Here is a 17,483-nt window from a genome sequence, read left to right as displayed (position 1 = left end):
CCCCGGGGCCGCGTCACGGGAGAGGTTTCGCTGCCTGAGGAAGGAGCAGCAGAGCCGTAACCTCACATGGCAGCAGCTGCCCGGAGAGGCAGAGGGACAGCTCCAACCCTGCCATACCCACGTCCACCCTTGGCGCGGTCCCCACCAGCTGTCCCCCAGGACACACCGGGCACGGCCACCCTGCCGTGGGAACATCCAGGCACAGAGCTCTGCCCCGGTGTTAATTAGAGTAAGGGTGACCAATGAAGCCCTGCCAGTGGAATATAGAACCTGCAGCTCCTGACAAACTGGAAATAATTGTCTCCGTGTGTGGCACGTGGCGATGGGCAGCGTCATTTGCAGTTTGCCTATAGAATCCTTCCATTATAGATAACTTTGCTTTTTTAGCTGGTTTTCCTGCCAGCAGATATCCTTCTTATCCCTTGCTTTCCAGAGCTTAAGCAATGGCAAGCATTTTCCAAGTTGTGTGCACCCTCTGCAGCCCTGTTAGGAGTGGTTTTATCCCAAGGAACGTAAGTATGGATAAAACCATTGACCTGTGTCTGTTATCACATTGTGATTTGGTGTTCAGGGCACCATACATTTGCTCTAGGTGTGCCTCAAATTATTCTTTGTTTCTCCATGTTTAGCAAGAAGGAATTTTTTTTTTTAAGTTAAATGAAGAAGTTTTCCCTCTGGAGTTAGATAGAGAGATGAACTGTTCAAGGAGAAATGAGCTGTTCACATGACAAAAGTCATATAAAATAATACCAATAATAATAATAACGATGCTTTCAAAGGCACAGTTACAGGGAGAATGGCTGCAGCTTGACATTTAGCTGAGAGTTTACTCAAATGAAGATTTCATATCAACAGTTAAAATTGTTCAGCCAGAACGACTGTGTGTGAAGGCAACACCCACTGTAATTTTTTCTCTCTCTGTTCACAGCACCATTTCCTCACCAGTCTGAGGGAATGAGATACCCTTTAAAAGCTCTTTACCAAGGATCTCACCAGGAGCAGCAATGCCACAGTGTTTAGTACCTGCCATATTACATGATTCTGTGCTTCAGAGTGATGCCAAATCCACACAGGCATGATGGGGAGACCAGCTAGAGTTTTGCCCTCTCAAATCAACAATCATGCCTTGCTTGCCCATGTCAGGGAGCTTAGAACTAGGCGGTCTTTCAGGTCCTTTTGAATGAAAACATTCTGTGGCTGTCTAATTCTATTACTTGATTTTCAAGGGGTGTTTTGAGGAAAACAAAACTCTAAGTTCCCCAAATCAAGCCAGCTTCCACTGGTTTGCAGTGTCCCAGCGAATGTCCCTTCTGCAGCCAATGCTCCGACCCAGGGAAGCCCATCCTGGCTCTGTATTGGTGATAAGCACTGCTGTCCAGACATAGCTGAACAGCAAGATCAGTGGTGGTTGGTTTTCTCTGCAGTTCTAGGAATCTGTATTAATTGGTATCACCAAAGCTGTGCAAGCTGGTCTAAAGAAAATAAACTCAGTGCATCTGGCCCACACTTTTTTTCCCTCTATAGAGCATTAAGGATGGGTTTTCCAAGTGCCAGTAGCCATTAAACAGGAAAGCCTAAGTTCAGAGAGCCCAAAATAAAGATTATATGCATCTGGTGCTTCTAAGTGCATTATGAAAATAAAAGATGCTGCTTAATTTGCTCCTTTAATTCCCCCTGGGGGTGAATTTGTTGAGGTTTAAGTGAAATCCCAACCATTTCAGTGTGGTGTGTGCTCAGCGCTGCCCTGGTGCAGGGACACTGGGGATTTGGGGATGCTGCACCCCTGCCTGGCCCTGTGCCCAGGGCAAGGCTGTGCTGGGACAGAGGCTGTGAACCAGCAGAGGAGGACAAGGGCCAGGGTGGAGCCCAGAATCGTTCTGTAAAGTGACCCAGTGCAGAGAAACCGGCCACACACAGACCTGGCAGATCTATGGGTTTGTTCATTAAGGTGGTTGTACACTGTTTGACACTGTAGGACCATCACAGAATCACAGAATAGTTGTGTTAGAAGGGACCTTAAAGACCATTTCACCCCAAACCCTGCCATGGGTGGGGACACTTTCCATTAGAACTGGCTGCTCCAAGCCCCATTCAGCCTGGCCTCAAGCCCTTCCAGGGATGGGGCTGCCACAAATTCTTTATATTTATTTATGAAAAAATCATCTTTCTGTCCCATTCTACCATGTGTCCTCCTATATACAGCACTGTCCTAGATAGCAGGAGGCTGAGTTATTGAAAGGAAACCCCACAAGCCCTGAAGGCATTAATATTTGGGAAATAATCACTATAACATATTAAACATCTCTCTGTCATGGCAGCTCAAGGGACAATTCACAGCTCTGGAGATACCTGGCCAACTGTGAGGTAGAATAATACTAAAATACGAAGTTGTGAGTAAGATAAGTCCCCCTGGGAACTTGGCAAGGACACAAGCAGTTGTCCACTGGCCCCTTAGGTGAGTCAAGAGCTGGGAACGGCCAACATCTGCAGATTATTTCCTTCTCTGGAGTACATCTGTGTGGGTTTGGGCTGAAAATTTATACTCTGGGAAGAAAGAGAAAGGAGTTAAATGCTGTGGTCTTGGTCCAAATGAACCACTGAAATCTTTTCCTCCAGGTATGCTCCAAGTGATGCTGGGAGAGAGCCCTTGGTGGAGGAAAGGGGGAGGGGACCATGCCCTGCCCCAGGCTCCCAGGATGCCCACCAGACATACCCAACAGCAACACAGGACTTCCCATAGGCTGTGCTGATCCACAAGCTCCAACAGCCTCTTCTAGTTCCATGGCAGAAGTGGAAATAGCAGAAAAAAAAATCCTCTGAAGATTTCTGAGAGCTGTGGTAACTGGTGAATCCATTGATGCTTTCAGAAATGAAAAGTCCTCTCTAAGTTTGCAAAAACCAGGATACAAGCAGGATATTGGGACTGGCTGCTGCCTACATGTGAAGACAGGAGATTAAGGCTGTGCAATGGTGATTTTTATCTCAGAAGGGATGGGAGTGCTGGAATAGACCATCCCTCACATGAGTGGCTGCAGTGATCCTCCCCTGAGGGAAGATCCATCCCTTTGGAGCAGGGATCAGAGGCTGGAGTCACAGCTGAGAAAAGCTAAGCTCGAGAAATGGATCCGTGTGTAATGTCCCCCCTGCCTTAATATAACACAGGACTACAGAGGATGTGGGTCAGATCTAGGAAACTGGAAAGAGGCAGAAGGAGCGGGAAAGGCTGCACAGGAACAATCTTATTTCTACACTGTAACCAGATTTCGAAGCATTTGGAGATGGACCAAATATCTGAGCCCAAAGATCCAGGAGTTTATTGGACTTACCTCTGGATCTGATGTAATCAGACACGGCCAGCCTGATAAAAGCAGAAGCGAGACGTTGCTTAATGTCTGAAGAATTATTTCTGCTGTCTCCTAATAAAGCACGCTGATGTAGGCTGGGGATGATAACAAGAGCTCTGCGCTGGGCTAGCAAAATCTCATTTTTCAGGACAACTGAACTGTCAGTGCCAAAGAACAGACAGGTTATTGCTCATGCTCCTCCAAGGTTACTTTTATTAAAATGGAAATTTCCGAAGCTTTGCATGCACACATACGTGTCCACGGGTGCAGACTTCCCTGTGAGGGGGAGAAGGGCCTTGCCACAGCCACTCCTGCCTCCTGCAGCTCCTTTGGGCAGCCCTTACAAATGGGGGTGCCTTGGGGGAACTGAGCACAGCTGTCTCTGCCATGGGTCTGTGTCTGAACCAGCCCCATCCTCACCACAGCTTTGGGGTGAGCTTGGCACCCGCAGCAGCCTGGGGTGGGTGCAGCGCTCTCGCCCACAGCTGCACCCCATGAATATCCCCTATGATCCGGGTGAGGATTTGCTGTCCCTCCTTAAACCCAGCACAGGCACCATCACCTTCAAACTGGGCCTTGCACATTTTGGACTGACACAGCTCTTCACACCAGAGGGGTGCAGCTCCCCAACCCCTCTCACTGCAAGGAGGGAAGAGGAAGAGGGAATATTTCATTTGGAAGGTCCCTACAGTGACGATCTAATCCAACTGCCTGACCACTTCAGGGCTGGCTGGAAGTTAAAGCATCTTGTTCAGAACATTATCCAAATGCTTTTTAAACAGATGGTAATAAAAGAAAAAAAAGGGGGGGAAGGAGAAAAAAATTAATACCTGGCTGTATTTCATTTTTTGTTGTCATAATACACATTATACTACAACAGGCTAACCCTGAACTTGGCTGCTGAGAAATGATTTGTTCAACAAATGTGTCTTTTTATCTTTGCCAGTACAACTGAGGAACAGATTAAATTTTTACAAATGTGTGCCTTAGTTAAAATAATTTTGCTTTTCCTGTTCTTGAAGTTAATTGAACCAAAAATTGTTTGTGAAATGTCTCATTATGGAGCACTCCAAATTTCTGGCTTGCAATTAGTGAAACAAATCAGTGCTCTATTCCCAAACTGAAGAAAAACCCCAAAATATTAGAGCATTTCAATTAGCATTTTGAAACTGAAATTCTTAATTGAATTAATCTCAGAAAGAAATTCAATTTAAAAAAATTTTGGTAAGGGGATTTCATTACTGTGCCTGGTTTTGGAGGTGGTCAAGGATGGTCCCACCTTCACCAACAGATGCTCCACACCAGAAGGAGCTGGTAGAAGGACATGCTGCTGAAAATGATCCAGAGTGTGCAGCTCTTGTCCTGGGAAGCCACGAGCAGCCATAGACAAGACACAAAACCCTCAGCTTCTTGCTAGCCCTGCGTGCAGCTCATTTTTTCCTGGGGACTGCAATCTCTGCCAAGAAACTTTTTTCTGTGCTGGAGAAGCATGAAGGACTCTGCAAAGACCTGGCTCAGGTTATTGATATTATGGGAAAGCAGAGTTATGCCAGGGAAGAGGAGATGGCCTTTTTTTTTGTGTGCCACTTTTGCTGCTCATTCAGGTTTTCTACACGTTTTAGGAAGCAATATTCATTCATTATGGAAAAAAAAAAAAAAAACCAAACCAAAAAACAACCAAACAATTCTTAGGGCATTTTACCCATACATGGGAATAATTATTTTCTCTTTTGAAGGTGCAGTGATATGAGGAGGGAACTGACAGAAACACTCAACAACCTACACATGAAAAACAACAACTTGGGCATTTTTTTTCAGACACTGTCATGGGGGGCTGGCAGCAGGCTGACTCAGTGGAGCTTCAGACCCATGGATGACAAAAGCATGAAGTGAGACAGAAGTCATGCAGCTCTTAATACCTGCTCGTGTTTTAATTAATTTTTTCACTTGTAACAGCAATAGCTGTTTTTTTCCAGAACAAATATTCCTGGCTCAAAAGATCACTGTCTTTCCTATATTTGTGCAACATCCACTTCCCATTGGCACATTCCCCACATTACTAATTTCCCCTTTCCTCCTCCTCTCGCTGTTCCCTCAAGAGCTGGTGCGACAAAGAAGATCTGAGCAAGCCACACTTGAAAAGCAATCAACCAAAATTAGAAGGGCTTTCTTCTAGGCTGTGTTTGGAAAGGCATCATCCCCCTGAGCACATGGCACTGATGTCTGCCTGTGCCCTGCTCTGACATGGCAATGCAGGGGGAGCAGTGCCTGCCGTCACAGCATAATTTGACAACTGAATATTCCACTTAGAACTCCTTGGCGTGGCTCACATGCCTCCTAAATCTCTCTGCTTGAAGTGTAACATTTTCATGCCCTTCATATCTCTTCCTGTGGGAACTTCTGTTAAGCTTTGGAAAGGGTTTAGGCACACTCACTCCCCCTCCAATGGCAGTAGCTGCTTACAACTCTCATAATAAAAATCTTTGCATGAAGTTGTCTGTATTAGAAACACTTCAGATGTTTGTTAAGCCACCACTCATGTCAAAACCCCACGTGTAAATTACCCTGACCTGGTGAAGAGTATCCTTTAGACAAAATTGATTCCCTTCAGGCCTGAGGGATCCGGGGCCGGATGGCAGTGCCAGCCCAGGGGTGGCAGCCCCCGGTGTCTGTGTAGTGCAGAACCCATGCACCACTTTGAGCATTACATTGCCATGGCAACATTTATATCCAAAATGCTCCATATTTCTTCTTCTGAAGAGATTCTGCTTCCTGGGACAGAAGAGAGCACCCTGGAAATGGGACTTTGCACCCAGCACCTCCACACCATCGGTTGCCTTTCCCTTTTTTTCTTTGCCCTTTTTTCTTCTTTTTTTTCTGGCCTTGGCCTCTCCAGCCCTTCATCCTCAGCAAGCACACCCAGCAGAGTAAGTTTTAATGGCACTGTGCAACTCACAGCCACAAAACAAACTGCAGGCAGGACCACAGAAACAGACTGACAGTTTTGCAAACTGCTATTAACAATGATTCCATCCTTTTTTTTTTTTTCTTTTTCTTTTTTTTTTTTTTTTTAATGACAGATGTTATGATCAATTATTGTCAAGTGCAGTTAGACCTTGGGACTTTGCCATTCCAAGTGGAAAGTGAGATGGGCTGCAACCCATCAGGGTTTGGTATTGCCAGAAAATCACAGAATTGTTTGAGTCAGAAGGGACCTTAAAGACCCTCATGTTCCAACCCCCTGCCATGGGCAGGGACACCCGCCACTATCCCAGGTTACTCCAAGCCCCATCCAACCTGGCCATGAACACTTCCAGGGATGGGGCAGCCACAGTTGCTCTGGGCAACCCGTGCTGGGACCTCCCCACCCTCACAGAAAATAATTTCTTCCTAACATTTAATCTAAGCCTGCCCTCTTTTAGTTTAAAACCATTCCTCCTTGCTTTATCACCACCTGCTGATGCAAAAAGTTGCTCTCCAAAGCCAAGCTGAAGCTTGGCTTTGAACACAGCCATGCTTTAATTTATACTACTATTTTTTTCACTACAGTTTGAACTAATATATTAATTTTGGAGCTGAGCGTACCGCCTGCTGCCAAAAGACATTGCAAATGTGGGATTTCACAGTGAAACATCAGTACAAAAGCACTGCTTCCTTGCTGGTACTTATCAGTGGAGGTACATGGATCATGCAAAAGCCCTTGACATAGTGCTGTAACTTTGCTTGAGTGAAAATGTACAAGAGCTTTTCATGGATAGTGCTGTCATTTGATTTTTTTTTAATTACAACTTAATTTGGAGCCAACAGGAGCCTTGACTGGAAGCTCCTGCCTGCAGAGTCCATTTGTGCTTCAGCAAGAGATGCTGAAAAGGCCATCTTGAAGCTCCCCTAGAGGTGCTGTGGATTTCCCTCCCTCTGTGAAAAGTCATTCCCAAAGAAATGACAGTCATCTCCTCAAGCCTTAGACTGAAGGTGTATTTATTTGCTCTGAAGCCAGATGTGAAGAATTGTGTCTGAAGAGGAATATTTTGGAAGGCTGTGTGTGGGATGGAAGGGGCAGTGGGGGATGCCTGCAGGGAGCCTGGCTGTCAGCTTGCACTGGGAGGAGGCAGCTCAGTCCCTGACGGTCCCTGACTGCATCCTTTCAGCTCCTTCCCCTGTTACAGCCTCAGCAACTGCCATTCTTGGCGTGGTGTCTTCACCTGCCCTCCTTATTTCTTTCCATGATCCCTGCTCTCCCTTCCCTTTCTGCCCTGTAGCCCTGCAACTGCTGCTGGAAATAATATATTTTTAATACCGTTTCTATCTGTCCCCCCAGTCCAGCTGGTGCCATTGTAGGCAGTTTCCAAGTGTCACTGCTTCTTTTAAATTCACATCCTCCTGCAAGATACAGACACATCTAACCCAGCCTGCTCACCCTCTCCTTTGTGCAGACTTTATATTGCAAGTTATTTAAACTCCCAGCTATTTTCCTGATTAAATAAACCTGGGACCAGTTACTCTAGAGGCATCAGGCTTTTATTAGAAAGCGACTTTACCATCTTGTTATTTTGATCCCGACTCACCTCTCATCTTCCCACAGACAAAAGCCTCGGAGTTGCTTTATATATAGGTGCATTCATGCTTTTATTGAACAGGAATCCTCTTTGGAATCTCTACGCTGGGATGAGCCTGCTCTGCAGATCATGTTTGGTGTTTCACTAGGGTTTGACTTTTGTCTCTGCTCTGACAACCCCTGGCAAAGTTAATGACAAAAGAAGCCAGGATTTGCTCCTGATTTCAGTGATAGGAGTCACCTCCTGGCCATGCTCTGGGTGCTTGTCTTCCTGTTGTAGCCACATCCAGATTCCAAGGGAACTGGAAAGGGTGGGGGAAGGCAGCAGGGAATATCTTTCAAATTAGGATACACAAGGATGGGTACATGAAAAAGCAAAGAGAACTGGAATTGGTTACAGTGCATCAGTTATGGCAAAAATAATTGGAAAAACACGATCATGCTATAGTTAATGACTTTTACAACTCAGAGGCCAGTGGAGAGACCTGGGCTGTGGATGTACCCCCCGGCTCTGCCATGCTGCTGGCAATGCAGGGTTAAAGGTCCAGCCTCCAGCCATGAGGCACAAAAATGCAAATGTGGTCCACTTTTGGTTTCCCAGAGGCAGACATCTGCTTTAAAGGGAGCTTAATATAAAATTTTGGAGCCAATTTTTTTCTAGACAGAGGATTTACAGCATGAGAACAAGCAAAAAAAGTTGTAAAGGGGATTATTGCTGTTGTTGTTGCTTACTATTAAAATTAATTACTATTAATTATACAATTAATAATTGTGGGAATTTTCTTTCCCCTTGGTGTTATCTCTTGCAATTTTCACCAAGTATTTTCTCACTCCAGAGCAAGGGAGTGGGATCTTCTGCAGTCATTCCAAACCAGGGGCACATCTCTGTCTCAGGTCCTGGGGAGGTGCAGGTCTGCCATCCAAAACACATCCTGAGCTGCTGGGGTGAAAGTGACATGATAACATCATGAAAAGCCTTGATAAAAATTTTCCTCTTTTTTTTTTCCCCATTAATCAGCTCTGTTTGAGTTGGATGTGCCAGCTTTCCTGAGAGAAGTAACCTGCCAGGCACCCAAATATTGGCTGTTTAATTCTCCTGATGTTAATGGAGAGAGTGCCCGTAATTACACGTGGCCTCCTGTAAGTTTTCAGCTTTTGTGATGAAGTAGGAGACAGCATTATGGCACTTACAGCTATTGATTAGTTAAGCTAATGGACTGAGACTGATTGAATCTATTGCCACAGCCAGGGGATTCTGTGTGGTGTTTCTTTTATGAACTCAATAGAAAACACCTCTCGAACTGCAGGGTGGAGAGCTGAGGGGACCAGGGAGGGCCCAGGGTGCTCCCACCACACAGTGAGATCTCCATCTCCATGGGGCACCACATCCCAATGTCTTGAGACCAAAACTGCTGCATTAATCCTTGTCCCACTGGTGTACTTCTCATTTGGGATCTAATGCAGAATTTCTGTGGGCTTCGCAATCATCTGCAGGAGATGGAAATTTTAAGAAAGCACAGAAATGTATGAGGTACAATAAATGCCTGAGGGACCCTGAGGGAATGGTAATAAGGGTTCATTCCTGTAACAGAGTTCTGTCCTGGGCTCCCTAGGCAGCTTCCTTTGAACAATCCCACAAAGTCTCTCACATCGCACAAACGTTTGAGGTGATTTCGTGTTGACCTTCAATTTGATGGCCACTGCTGAAGGCCAAGCTCACCAGGTTTACCTGCACCTGAATTTCCTGGTCATTACCAGAGTACACCAAATCCAGCCTTCAAACTGTTTATTTTTGTCAGGCATTCAGCCCAAATTTATCTCGTAAAATTCTGTACCTCCTGGAGTGCAAGGGAGAAGACAGAAGCCACTTCCCTCAACCTAGAATAAAGGCTAATCAGCACCTTGTCCATCCATGGAGACATCAAAGCCACTTTGCTTTGCAGAGCTGCCTACACCGTCCCCACAGGCCACTCAGGCTTCTGGGGACAGCTTTGCTCTGTGCCATTCCCCTGCTCCAAGTGGAGGCACACAGTGAATGCCAGACAGCATGGAAACTACTTCTGTCAACAACTTCCAGGGTTTATTATTAGACTGGGATTTTAGCTGACAACTACACTGAGGCAACCAGTTTGACTTGCACAGCTGCTGGCTTGTTGGTGTGCAATATTTTCATTGTGTGCCAAGGGTGGTGTAACTTCAGCACGGTGCAGAACATATGGATTAGAAACTGCGTGGCTCAATCATTCAACATGTAGGTAAAAACGCCAAAGACTTCAAAATAAAGACTACTCCTAGTCAGAAAGATGAATTTCCCAGCTCAAGAAAAAATGTTAGGGACATAGCACAGCAATTAGGCATTAGATATGTCCCTGGAGGATTGGCTCACATTTTTGTTTCCTCGGCTGGACCCTCTTTGTGTCAAAAGGATCTTTACAAAGAATGAGCAATTATTTAATGGGCTGACTAGAGCGTCCAATAGGCTGTTTAGAAGTGCAATAATCATCTATATGCAATAACAGTTGAGTCACATGCTTATAACATGCTTATAACATTCCTCAGCCATTTAACAAGACATAAATCAGTCAGACAAAATGCCCTCCTGACATGAACAGGGAACATCAGATCCATGGCCAAGGCCCCCAGGCTCCACTGCCTGTCCGTATTTGGGGATGTTGGTGGTGCTGGGGGTATCAGTATCTCCCCTGCTGCAACTCTAGGTGGACACACGTGTCCCACAGGTCCCATGACGGCACCCTGAGTACATGTCTGCTGTCCCCAGGCACCTTGAGCAGCCCATGGCATGTGCAAGGCCACCCTGCAGCCTCCTCTGTCACTTCCCGGGAGACACAGCTCGGTCACCTGCCCCTCCAGGAGCTGCTGGAGCTCAAAGACACAACCCATCACAGTAAAAGAACAATAATGAAAACTTATTGTGTGATGCTTTGCTGTTCCCTGCAGGTGGGAACGTGGCCGTCCATCAGCAGGGCAATGCTGACCTCTGCTGCCGGAAACCAAAATTATGGAAAACTACCCGCGGCAGCGCCGACAGGGCCGGGAGGGTTTGATGGAATGGGTACAACCCCACCCAGGAGCAACCTTCGGGTCTGTACCTCCAGGCTTGCAAAGGAGATGCTGTAAAATCCAGCCGTGTTAAGAGCTGGAGCCAATCCTTTCCTGATGGCTTGGCAGGGACAGGGGCGGTGTCCCCACGCCTGGAAGCCAGAGCTGATGTGTCCACCCCAGCCAGCACAGGAGGTCTGGCTGCAGAAACTTCATCAGTGCTTTGCTCTGCCGGCTGGGAAACACGTGGAGAGAGGAAGTCACAGAGACAGAAGTGATCCTTCACTTTCTCAGGCAGCAATCAGGGTCTTCACAGTTAGAAAACATTAGCTTGCTAAAACATAGTTATAAAAATACAGGTTGTTCCTCTTAATTATACCTGGGGTCCAGCAACGAGTGCTCAGAGAAGACCAGACCTGGAGCCATTTTCTAGGGTCTTCCTCAAGGGTCAGTCATACAGCTTAATATTCCCGTTAATGATCCTGGCAGAAAAGAAGATTGTGCTGATAAAGATTTGCTGATGCCCCAAACCCAGGGGGTGCCTTGAGTACAGAGGAGAATTGGGATTTGATACTGAGAGGAATGGATGCCCTTGAGAGCTGAAAATACAATGTGGGATGGCACAGGGGAAGAGGTGAGGGACTGCTCTGCTCCAGCATGAGATGGGTCTGTGCCACACTTAGGTGAAAAGGGCAAGGGAAATGTTAAGATATATCAGTTGGTAGAGGTACTTCCCATGGAGATAGGGAAGGGTGTTGTCATTTCTGAGATATTTGAGAGCAATTTAGTCAACCTGGCTTACAGAGGAGCTTTCCCACAGACACTGACACCAGCATGACCCTCCCCCAGGCACTGTGAGTGTTCCCAAAGTTTCCCCCCTCAAGTTATTCCTCCTGCAGACCTGCTGGTCTCCCCTGAGCTTGTTATGATGGACACAGTGAACAGGGTTGAATCCATAATGGCTTTGTACTCTGGTTTTACACAATTCATGGAAAATGCAGTGCCCAGCCTAGCAAGACCTTTTGTAAGGGCTCAGGGTGAAAAGTTAATGGAAGCAGCTCTCTTCTGCTTTCCTTGCAGGGAAAAATTAGAGGAGCTCTGCAGCCTGCCAGGCACTCCCAGAAGTCCATCCTGAGTCCCTCAGCTCCAGTTAAAGAATAAGGGAATAACATGGGGTAGATGCTTTTGGATTCAGATCCACCAAATTTGGCAGGAAGAGAGAAGTCAATGGTCCAGGGGAGGGATAACTGAAGCAGTGGCATCACAAACCTCTTGCAACTCTGACAAGCCTGCATTTGCTGATTACAGCTGCCATGAAAAACACTGAGGGCCTTTAGCTAGAAAAACTTTGTAATCACACCCCAAATTGAAAACTTTCCATTTGTTACTGACTGCTGCACAGGTGACCCAGAGCAAGGCACTTGCAGCTCCTGAGCAGCCAAGGTGTAAAGGCAAAGCTCATAAGCTCATGTGTTAACTCAAAACCATTGGGGACAGTTTGCCATCAGTCAGGTCTGCCGGTATCTGCACAAGGTGTTTTATTTATTGCTGCTGCTAATCCACAGCTGGGCAAACAGAGACACACGGGAGTCAAGTGAGTGTTTCCTGTAGGGAAAAGGGAAAGTCAGGGGCTCAGCAAATGGTCACCAGCTCTCCAGCACACGGGCAAAGCCAGCAGCACTCCACCCTGAGTGATCTCTGGCTGAAGGGTGAGCTGTGTAACCCTCGGCTGCTCCTCGTCACAGGCAGAATTATGTGTGTTTGTGGTCAAGGTGGTCTATCCTGGGATGTGTATTTCTTAGTCATTGTCACAAGGGCTAATTTATCTTTGGTAATTAGTTTCTGTGCCTTGGAGCAGTGAAGCACAAATAAGCATTTAACATTGATCTATTGCAGCACTTCCCTGGGTAAATAGATGGCTCTGGCGTTGGCTGGTGCTGATGCATCAGTGTCTTTTACGATCAGAGGAGTCACTCAAGCATCAGCTCAGCCACGAGCCAAAAAACATGTCTGAGCTTTTAAACCCAACCCAGGGAATGTGTCTTCTCTGACCTGTTCCTGCTCTGGAAGACAAGAGCAGCATATGCCCCCCTGCCTGCTCTGAGGCACAACCCAATGTGCCCTAAAGAGGAGATCAAATCAAAGAACACAGAAAACTGGGGCCGGCAGAAATATCCTTTCCTGTTTTGAACCTCATGATGGCTTGGGTTCAGGTCTCACAGCCACTACACCACCTGCATGTCCAGCTCAGGGTCACAGTCTGCACTAATTAACCTGCTGCCAGTTTTCATGCAATTACATGTGATTTTTAGATGTTTTACATTTAGATGAGCACCCACTCTAATCGAAGCTCATCCATGGGAACACCAGGGAAACAAAAATACGTATTGGCTGGTTTGGTCCCAGGGCTAAATGTCTGGCAAAAAATGAGCAAAGGAACTATGTTTTTGTTAAAAGAAACTGTACCAAGACATTAATTAAAAACAATGGATGTCGTAGTTTTTAGTCTACATGGAATAGAAACAGAAATGATAGCTAAGAAAAACATTATTATACACTAAGTATACTTAGTGGACTGGTGGACTACAAAGTCCCCATTAATCTAGAAATAAATTATAGACAGTAAAATCTGTCAGAGCTAGTATAGTTTTTCTAGCTAGTATGTACTTAAGTAAATGTGTTGTTATTATTATTTGATGGGGACGTGCTTTATTCTGTGATACCTAATTATTTCTCTGGAAAAGTTGCATGTTCATCTTTATGACTGTGAAATTAAAAACAGGCCATAAAGTCTCGTTTTGATTGAGACATTCTTCCAGAACATGAAAAGAAATATTAATTCAGTGCTCACCACTGGATGCACTAGGCTGGATACACTGGCTTTTCCACTACTATATTGAACAAAGTGCAAGTTAAAAACCATTCCTTCCTGCCACAAGCAGTAGGAGAAGCATGAGCCGCTTGCAGTGCTCAAAAATCATCCCAATTCTTTGTCTGAGGTATGAAACCAGGCTGCACAACTTCAAAGTGGTTAATTTTATCATGACCCCAGAACCATGTAGCAGCTGGAAAATAATTTCTCTCCAGCTATTAGCTCCATTGTCCTCATTAAAGATCTCTTTTTTGCTGGTTAAATTGGAGATGAGGAAGACTTAGAGTTGCCATTCATGATGACTTTACTGAATCATTTTATAGCAGTGGACAAGTTGTAGTGGCCACTACAATATTTAAAATTTGGGAATTTCAGTTTATCAGTTTACATCCTACCCTTTGGGCATGTCTTCTTTTGTCAAGGCTGCAAAAATACTCACTGGCATGATGAAAATCAGATCACTAATATGAGTTATTAAAACAGAGGTAGGAGCTAGGTAGATAATTTTGGGTGCCCTCATTTGGAGATGGTATCCCACTTTAGAACTAGTTCTAACTGGGCCAACACATCATAAACATAAGATTCTTAAAATCTCCTTATCAATCCTTCTAACTTTTCCCCCGCCTCTGGATTTGTTTTAGTCTGACAACTTCTGCTTTGACTGAACTTTCCCATTTCTTTTCCCCTTTCTGTCACTTTCTTTCTTGAGCTCTCCAAAGCACTGGTAAAAGCAGCAATGAAATGTCACAGCTGGACTTCCAAGCCTGTGGTATAAAGAGAGCCACAATTAAACAAAACCAATTGAGGGCCTGGTGCATTGATGAATAAAACATGTTTTGATAAAAGAATGTGCCTGAGTGCAAAGTATCCTTATAACATAGTGGGAAAAGGATTCTTTCCTCAATCCAAATTTCTCAGAGACCGAAGAGTATTTTTAGACTATTACTGAAGTTACCATCAAGGTGTTCACCAAGGTAGTTACCCACCTCAAAAATACAGGTTATCAAATAAAACTCCATTTCCAAGTGTTTCAAACATGGAATTTTCTCAGCTGCAAAGTCAAAGGGAAGTGGATGCCCAGGAGCCTTATTATCATTTGAGGAGTTATTAAAGAATGGGATCATCAGGAGAGAGCACAATGGCAGATCAGGTTGAAAAGTACAAACCACTTTTTTTTTTTCCTTTTCCTGACAAGTCAAATATCAAAATAAATTCACTTCAGGCACATTCACATCAGTTTTCATCAGTTTCCTTGCAGGACTTTTATTGGCACAAATGATCACAGGACGCAAACTTCATGCTGAAACTGTTCTGCCCACCTCCGAAGGGTAAGTTCATTAGGAAGGATTAATTGGATGAAGGCATTACCTCCTTTGAGAAGTCTTTTTCATGTCACCACTTAATAATGTTCGCTCTATTCAAGCCAACTCAGGAGTGCAACTTTTCACTGTCACTCTGAATAGCCAAAACTCCACCCTTTTGTGTCAACTATTTTTATTTCCATTGTAATGAAACAACTGCCCGTTACTAAATGATCAAAAGAAGATAAATGTTACAGCAGAGGACAGAAAATGAGGTGCAGGAGGTTCAAAGGAGGCATTAAATCTGCTGATGTGACCTGCTTTTGCTCAGTGAACTTATCTGTGAGCATCTCAACTCAGATGTACAAGGCAGCCTCGTGCAATGCTTTGTGCCAGAGCCCTGCAGCACCTGGCACCAATTTCTGCCTTTAACCAAGAGCTTTAGTCGCTTTGGGGGCATTGTGAGCCCTCAGCACATTGATCAGCGAATGACAGCCTGCAGGAGACGTGCAGGAAAACACATCTTTTATAAGCATCTAAAAGGATTGCCTCCTGTTGGAGTTGTCTGACACCATCTCTGCTTAGGACTGAGACGATTTAGAGCACTTGCATTTGCTCTTGAAGGGGAGAAAAAGAAAAGAAAGACATCCCCTGCCTGTCAGAGGGGTGTCCCTCCATCTCTGCATCCCAGCAGGGACATCTGAGCCCTGAGGGGAGTGATGAGGCTTGCACAGGTGAGAGGAGGTTTGTTGCAGGCTCAGTGCACCGAGGACATTTCAGCTGGACAAAACACATTTCTTTCCAAAGAGCAAAAACGCAAGCAAGAAAAAAAACCTTTGGTCTGCTCTGCATTCAGTCCCGATCCACACACACTGCAAGAGCTTGAAATGCAATTAATAATGTCAGGCCCTTTTACACTTTTAGAGAAGTTATTTATTATTACTATTGTATTGGCATGACACTTATCACCTCAGTAATAAACCTCTCGCTTGCAGTAATGGATCCAGCCTCACGACCTGCCTGCAAGGAAAGGAAGGGTTTAAAGATGGAAAATTGGTTCCAAGTAAGATGAAGTGATCATGGCCAGCCTGGGAAAGCCCATGGCAGGGCCCAGCGCAAATACAGATACCCTGAGAACAGAGGAGGCCCTTAATTACAAACATGAAATTTCCTTTGCATTCTCAGACTTAAATATTTCTCGGTTCAATAGCCAAATGAGAGATTTTTGAACAGCAGGTTATCTCTGAAATAATTTCTAGCCTGATTTTGGAATCAGAAGGTGTTTATGAATCGGGGTGTTTATGAAAGTTGGCCAGATGATCCTCACACTAGAGGAAATTATATATAAAAAAGGAGATATCTTTCACCAAGATAAAAAGTGACTGTGCAGAGGTATTGAAATGGATTTATTTGTTGGCTATTTTTGCAAAACACCTGGAAAGAAATTAGGGAAATGAATGAGGAAAGGCAAGGAGGAGGGATGAGTGCCCAGATTCAGCCTTCAGCACAGGAGATCTATGACCGACAGGTTTCCAAAAGGCAGGGGAGGGTGGGGGAAGTATAAGAAAAATAGAGAATATTGACTATTTTCTATATTCCTTCCTTTCTTCCCTTGAAAGTACAGGATTCTGGTCAAGGAGGAGTTTTTGCCTAAGCCTAAGTGAAATTTTATAAATTCCTACACTGTCCAGGGACTGACACAAAAATAAACAAGGCTCCCGTGCCAGTAGAAAGGCTAATTATGTTCAGAAGCAATTTGTGACCAAGAGATGGAACTGGAAGATTTATTTAAATTCCCACCAAAACAAGAATGAATTTGGGGACTGTATTTGCTGGGTGTTAGGGGGAGTAAAATACAGCTCTCCTATACAGCAAAGCAAGAATTTCCTCTCCAATTAACCCCTTTACCTGGCCTTGTACTATAGGTTGTATTAATGCCTTCAGTTTAAAATTTCAAAGCATCAGAAATAATAAACATTAAGCAGTGGCCCAGGGATAATTTACACAAGGTGCAGAGAAGGCAGGCTCTGGCAGAGCTTGTTGTTTTAAGACATTTGTAATGGGGGTGAGAAGCTCCCAGTAAAACACCCGGAGGAGTTTTGTGTCACCTGAGGCCCTGGAGCAAGAAATTTGCATTAACATTCGGCAGGAATTGCAAGTGAGCCAGGAGCGAGGCTGACCATGACCCTGCATCTTCTGAGCACAGGAGGAAAGTTTTCTTTAATTTGGCTGCTGTGGGATGAGGCTGTGGTGGGGAGATGCTCTGCTAGAGAAGAGAGCAAGGAATGGTAAGGCCTTGGAGACAAGCTGTAAGAATTAAACAAGCTCAGGAGGAATGTCTAGATCAAAAC

Source organism: Chamaea fasciata, unplaced genomic scaffold (assembly GCF_029207755.1).
Source record: "Chamaea fasciata isolate MVZ Bird 193981 ecotype frontalis unplaced genomic scaffold, bChaFas1.0.hap1 SCAF_8, whole genome shotgun sequence".
NCBI classification, from domain to species: domain Eukaryota; kingdom Metazoa; phylum Chordata; class Aves; order Passeriformes; family Sylviidae; genus Chamaea; species Chamaea fasciata.
The sequence above is the reverse complement of the archived record's forward strand: the minus strand, read 5'-3'. Positions refer to the sequence as shown.